We start from the raw sequence: 7,295 nt of genomic DNA, 5'->3' as shown, positions 1-7,295 counted from the left end.
TTTTGCTATTTTCTGTTTTTGCCGAATGCACAAAGAAAAAAAAAACAACGGTGTTTTGTTTTGCTGTTTTGCCATGGGCAAAATTTTTTTTGTTGTTTGATTTTGGCCAATTAATTATTGTGAAGCGGTTTATTATTAAAAGATACCTAATTATTTTAAAGCAGTTTAAAATATTGATGGATTAAATTCATATTACAAGTTTAATATGAATTAAGTTTGAAATTAATGTGATTAATTAAGGAATTGTGTCATGTATGTTTAATTTTTTTAGTTGATGCATTTTGTTGAATGAATCGTTGAATGAATTTATTTACGTATTTTTTTTTTGCAATCGGTTGTAATTTGTAATACTTAGTGTGGCCTTAGTCAAATTATGTTTTCGTAATAAAGGAAACATGATTTTTTATTTAATTATGAGATCTCGAATCTCCTTTATTTTTCCTTTAGTTTTGGGTTTTGATATTAGAATGTAATAAATAGGTTTATTATGTAAATTTATTTATTGTAATTTTCGAAGAAGACTAAAGATGGAGATTGGAGCTCACTCCCGCTACATGGATCAGGATGGAACATCAAGACAAGCTTCTCGGGTCCAAGGATGGATTCCAAACTTGTATTTAATGTTCATTTTGATAGGATAGGCCACACTAAGACTTTATTATTGCTTTTACGTTTTTCATTCCTATTGCTTTTCATTCACATGATAGTTTATGCATCATATTCCGCCTAAAATCAAACCACCTACTACTAAAATGCATGAAAATTGACTCATATAGGTTGTATGTTAGTTTTCATGGACATACAGATGTCACAGACTTATTAAGCCATCACCTTAGTTTATTCATTCTCGCATGCTAGATATTAGTTCACTTAAAATGAATTAAAATAAAGTTGATGAGATCTTCCTCTAAAACGGAAATTGAGATTAGTCTTTATAAGGGCAAACAACTATGAATCCCTTCTTCGTCGGTAGGCATAATATGACTCCTTCTACGTTGGGTAAGTAGTTGTGTTGACTTAGTTTACCTCAACATCATAGTCCGAAGAGTTTCTCGTGATTATGATGGACTAAAGATAGAATTTACAAAAATTTATCGACCAAGAATTATAACGGTAGAATTAGCTAAAAGGTTAGCTTATCAATTTACAGAGAATTGAGTCTTGGGATCATTTATATAATTCTTGAGGGAGGTTAATTGTATAAATGTTTTGAGTCTTCGCGTTATGACAGTAGTTCATTAGACTTAAAAATATAAACGATGCACATGCTTATTATTTTTATTCTTCTTCTCAGATGTAGAACACGTTTATTTTGATAATATCTTGTTACAACAAAATGTCCGGAAATAACGCAATCCAAATGCCTAGTGCCACACTTGGACGCGAGTCCTAGCTGAAAATATTTATGGACCAAATGAATCGGTTCACACGCCTCGAAAAACGACGGGTCCAACTTTGCGGATCGGGAGGCAAAACTACGGAATGCCGCCATTGCGACGATAAGCTCGTGTACTTAATCGAGCCAATACCGGTAAACCCAGGCCCCAATGCAGGAGTCAACGAGTCACTCGCTTATAGTGACTTCGTTATGGAAGCGGGTGCGATAAAGAACGTACTCATCTTTGCAATGGAAACCAATTTGCAGAGACGCTTCATTGCCCAAGGTGCGAACAAGATTTTCACCACGCTCACTAACGAGTTCTCAAAAGCACCGAGAATCGTTACATATGAGCATACCTGTCGCTTCTTTGATGCGAAACTCCAGAAGAGCCAACCGGTTAGCCCACACATTCTTCACATGATTGAGAATGTCGAGAAGCTGGAGGCTCTTGATTGCAAAATCAGTGAGAGCATTGTCATTGACCGAATGCTTCATTCTCTTCATGATGGTTTTACCCTTTTCAGGGCGAACTACTACATGAATGACTTGAAAAAGAGTCCTCATGAGCTACACTCCCTTCTCGTATAGACCGAGAAGGATATGAAATTGAGTGGGAGCATGAAGCAGGATGTTCTCACGATTTCCAACAAGGGTAAAGATAAGGGCAAGGCTCATGGCGACCTAGCTGTAGGTAAGCCAAAGTTTAAAAAGCCAGGAAACGGTAAGAGTGGGCCCGGTGAGACTAGTGGCTCACAGGGCAAGGCAAAGAGTAAGGGCGGTGACATAGAGTGCCACCATTGTCACAAGACTGGACATTGGAGGAGGAACTATCCCGTCTACCGTGAGGACATCAAAGTAGGCCGCGTCGTTCCTGTTGATATGTCATCTTATATTCATATGATTGAGATTAACCATGCAAGTTTTGGAACTTGGGTACTTGATACTGGTTGTGGTTCTCATCTGTGTAATCATTTGCAGGGCCTAAAAAACATCATACCTCTCGAAAAAGGTGATGTGGACCTGCGAGTGGGAATGGAGCACGAGTTGTCATTGTCTCGAAGGGAACATATGTAATCCAACTCCCTAGTGGTTTTGAGTTATTTTTAAATAACTGTTACTATGTACCCAGTTTGTCTAAGAACATTATTTCTGTTTCCGTACTTGCTAAAGACGGTTTTGCATTTTCAATAAAGGATAATAGCTGTATTTTCTCTTTCAATGAAATGATTTATGGCAAAACAGTTTCCATGAATGGAATTTACATCTTAGACCAAACCACGGAAGTATTACACGTGAATAATAAGAAAATAAAGGTTGGTGACAAAGATCAAACCTATCTATGGCATTGTCGAATGGGACACATAAATGAGAAACGCGTGAAGAAACTCGTCGATAATGGGACTATTCCCGCATTCGATTTTTCTACATATGGCACGTGTGAATCATGTCTCATTGGCAAGATGACTCGAATTTCCTTCAAAGGTGTTGGAATGCGCGCTAGTGACCTATTAGGACTCATACATACTGATGTTTGTGGACCTATGTCAATTACCGCTAGAGATGGTTATAGATATTTTATCACTTTCACGGATGATTTAAGTAGATACGGATATGTCTACTTAATGAAGCATAAAAGTGAGTCCTTTGAGAAATTCAAGGAATACCAGAACAGGGTATAGAACCAACTAGGTAGAAAGGTTAAAGCACTCCGTTCAGATCGGGGTGGCGAATATATTTCAAATGAGTTTAATCAACACCTGAAAGACTGTGGAATCGTTTTGCAGTTAACTCCACCTGGAACACCTCAAATGAATGGTGTGTCCGAACGGAGAAATCGAACCTTACTTGATATGGTTCGATCCATGATGAGTCACACCGTAGTGCCCGATTCATTATGGGGTTATGCTCTTTTGTCACCGCTTCTTATACTTAACCGAAGTCCGACTAAAGTCAGCCGACAAGACTCCATATGAAATGTGGAAGGAACGGTCCCTAACTTGTCCTTTATTCGGGTTTGGGGCTGCGAGGCTTATGTCAAGTGGAGACACGAGGATAACCTCGGCCCGCGATCGGTCAAGACATACTTTATAGGTTATCCAAAAGGAACATTTGGTCATTACTTCTATTCGCCTACCGAACATCGAGTTTTTGTTGCGGCTAGTGCGACGTTCTTAGAGAAAGAATTTCTCGAGAACAAGACGAGTAATAGAACCTTCCCGGTTCGGAGATTCCAAAACCAACAACCGAGGAAGGATGGAGGAAGTTGTTCCTCCAACTGATGATACGGTTAATATTCCGGAGGAACCTAGGAGGTCGGGTAGAGTCTCTCATCCTCCGGACAGATACATTGGTATGGTCGAGGAGAATGACGTTTTACTCCTACAGAGTAATGAACCCGCTACCTATAAAGGTGCTATGGCCTGTTCCGACTCAAAGCTATGGCTCGAAACCATGCAATCCGAGATGGACTCCATGTATGAGAATGGCGTATGGGATCTAGTTGATTTACCTAATAAGGTAAAACCTCTACAGTGCAAATGGATTTACAAAATAAAGCGTTCTGTAGACGCGCAACCAGATACCTATAAGGCACGACTAGTGGCAAAAGGTTTCACTCAAGTGCACGGATTGCATTATGATGAGATTTTTGCACCTGTAGTCATGCTACGTTCCATTCGGATAATCTTAGCGATTGCCGCTTTTCATGATTATGAAATTTGGCAAATGGATGTGAAAACCGCCTTCTTAAATGGTTATTTGGAGGAAGAGTTATACATGGTGCAACCCGAAGGTTTCATAGATCCTGAACATCCCAAGAAAGTATGCAAGCTTAAGCGTTCCATTTATGGACTTAAGCAAGCTTCTCGGAGTTGGAATCATCGTTTCGACCAGGTGATAAAAGAGTATGGTTTCACTCGATCGGTCGAAGAACCATGCTTATATATCAAGTTGAGTGGGAGCAAGATTGTATTCTTGATATTGTATGTCGATGACACATACTCTTGATTGGGAATGACATTCCTCTCCTATCTTCGGTTAAAGAATGGTTGAAGAACCATTTCCAGATGAAATATATGGGTGAGGCACAACGCATTTTGGGAATTCATATCTACCGAAATAGATCACGAGGAACGTTATCACTTAGTCAGGAGTCTTATTTGAATAAGATTCTTGAGAAGTTCGGCATGACCAACTCCAAGAAGGGGAACCTTCCAATGACGACTGGGATGCAGTTGAGCAAGTCTCAGTCACCCACGACGCTTGAAGGGATTGAGCGCATGAGTCGTGTTCCTTATGCATCTGCAATAGGATCTATCATGTATGCCATGATATGCACACGTCCAGACGTGGCATATGCATTGAGTATGACGAGTCGGTACCAAAAGACTCCAGGTGAAACACACTGGATAGCTGTTAAAAACATCCTCAAGTACCTACGGAGGACTAAGGATTGGGTATTGACTTATGGAGGCGATACTAAGCTATGCGCAATCGGTTACGCAGATGCTAGCTTCTAAACGGATCGAGATGACTCAAAATCTCAGTCCGGGTTCGTCTTCACTCTTAGTGGTGTTGCAGTCAGCTGGAAGAGTTCCAAACAGAGTGTCAGAAAGCAGCATTCTACTACCGACCGAGTATTATGCCGCTTCGGAGGCAAAGAAAGGAAGCGATATGGATGCGTCAATTCTTACAAGGACTTAAGGTAGTTCCTAGTTCGAATGACCCGATCACCATCTATTGTGACAATAGAGGTGCCATCTTCCAGGCTAAGGAGCCAAAGTCTAGCAACAAATCTAGACATGTACATCGGAAAGCTCACCCGATCCGTGATTACGTGGAGCAAGAGGAGATAGTGATAGACAAGATTGCGACGGATGATAACATCGCGGATCCTCTCACTAAACCGTTGAATTATGATAAGCATGTAGGGCACGTTATTTCCATGGGAATTAAACGTGATCCTGAGTTGTAGTACTTGATTATGGATTTGATACATTATCTTTTTCATATACGATTTATAACTTCATCGTTTTATTATAATATTTTGTTTTTCATGTGGATTGTACTGACAACATTGAACGCCACAAAGTGAACTGAATTACATTATATTTGTTTGGTCCGTAATCGCCCATGTGAGCTGATAACTCCGGCTATTATATTGTGCAGTCGATTGATGGTGGGTTCAACGAGCCATAAGTCAAACTGTTGACTGATCGATCACAAATGCGAGATTATAACGATACCTCGTAGGACAAATTTTTGTGACAACATAATGGAGTCCTAAATGTTTAAAAACATTCGGTGCCAGGTCGTAGATAGGACATCCATTGTGTTCCTAGAGTCGATTCTTTTGACTATCGACTATCTCTTGAGATTAAGGCAGTTTTTGGGTGACTTTGGTTTCTTTCTCACGGTCTGCCGTAACTAGAGGCTAAGTATATTTTTTCTGGGTCATTTCATACTGTGCTTACATCGGCAGGATTCGAGTTGAGGAAAATATCCAACCCTTATCAGGTATAGTTATTTCTCAGGGCCACTCGAGGAGTTGTAACTGAAATGCATGGCCATGCTCGAATAATGATTCGTTTATCAGTTAAGTTACTCTCTAGTCGGGGAAACCACTCTTGATACAGATCACTTGTAAAATACGACCTTTGTGAATACAGATTTTGCAAATTGTTTTACATTGAGTGGGAGAAATTTTAGGATATGAGAATCGGTTATCGCACATACACTAAGGACAAGTGGGAGTTTGTTGGAGCTGATGTCCTCCACAAATTAGTGTTGGAGCTGGTGTCCTCCACACATTTGTAAATCTCTTACAGGTTCACAAGGGTATACTTCGTATTTTAATCAGTTGATTACCGATTACTTAATAACGGTTGGCTTGCTAGAAAGTTTGACGTTATTATCATACAGATGACGGTGATCAACTGGTCCCTAAAGGTCACACCTATAGGATGTGTTTGAGAAATGTGGTTATAGAAATATAATCACATTGATGCCTTATATGACTAAACAGTTAGTCAATGTGTTGATGAGACAATTATTTAATGAAGATTAAATAATATTAGTTGAGATGAATTAACTGTCAATTCGTAAATTGAATATAATAAGTTATATTTAATTAAATGTATGTAATGTTAGCTTGGACGAATTAATCTGTTAATTCGTAATTAAATGTAATCGGTTATATTTAATATCAACAAGATGAATGTGTCATAGTGGTAATAGTGAGGGTACTTAAACCAAGAGGTCATGGGTTCGATCCTCACTAGATGACAATTTATATTTAACACATTTTACATTTTTGGAAACCGAAAACAAGAGAAATAATTCTCCTAATTTCGGTAATGGGCCGAAATAATTAGAAGAAGAAAATTCTACCCTAATTGCTCCTCTTACTCGGTTGATAGGGAGATTAAGGGGGAATTTTTCTAACCTAATTCTTTACCCATTCTTGCCTCTCATCTCAACAAAAACACAAAAACCTAATTTTACAGAAAATTTGAGGGATCGATTCTAGCAACAAGTTAAGGGCATATCTCATATCGTCTTGGGTGCAACTGATAGGCGAATATAAACTTTGATATTGTTCTTAGGCCGTATTTGCTAGGACCGAAGATTATTTCTTAATCCTTTGTGCTTTTGTTTATGCAATTTAATTTTATGACTAGTTTCATCATGTTATAATTCGTTATAGTCCATAAATTTAAAGGGATGCATACAGATAATTTCCACAGTTCATACTATAGAAAAGCCTTTGATGAGGGTTTATGATTCGTCACTTTTGAAAAGTAGCGCAATATTATCGCAAAATTATCTCCTTATAATCACTGAACTACAATAAAGAACGTCTTCTTGCATTGTACTCACCACTGACCCTCAATAAATAACGTCTTTTTTTGCATTG

The sequence above is a fragment of the Silene latifolia genome, chromosome 8 (genome assembly GCF_048544455.1).
Source record: "Silene latifolia isolate original U9 population chromosome 8, ASM4854445v1, whole genome shotgun sequence".
Classification (NCBI taxonomy): Eukaryota; Viridiplantae; Streptophyta; class Magnoliopsida; order Caryophyllales; family Caryophyllaceae; genus Silene; species Silene latifolia.
The sequence above is the reverse complement of the archived record's forward strand: the minus strand, read 5'-3'. Positions refer to the sequence as shown.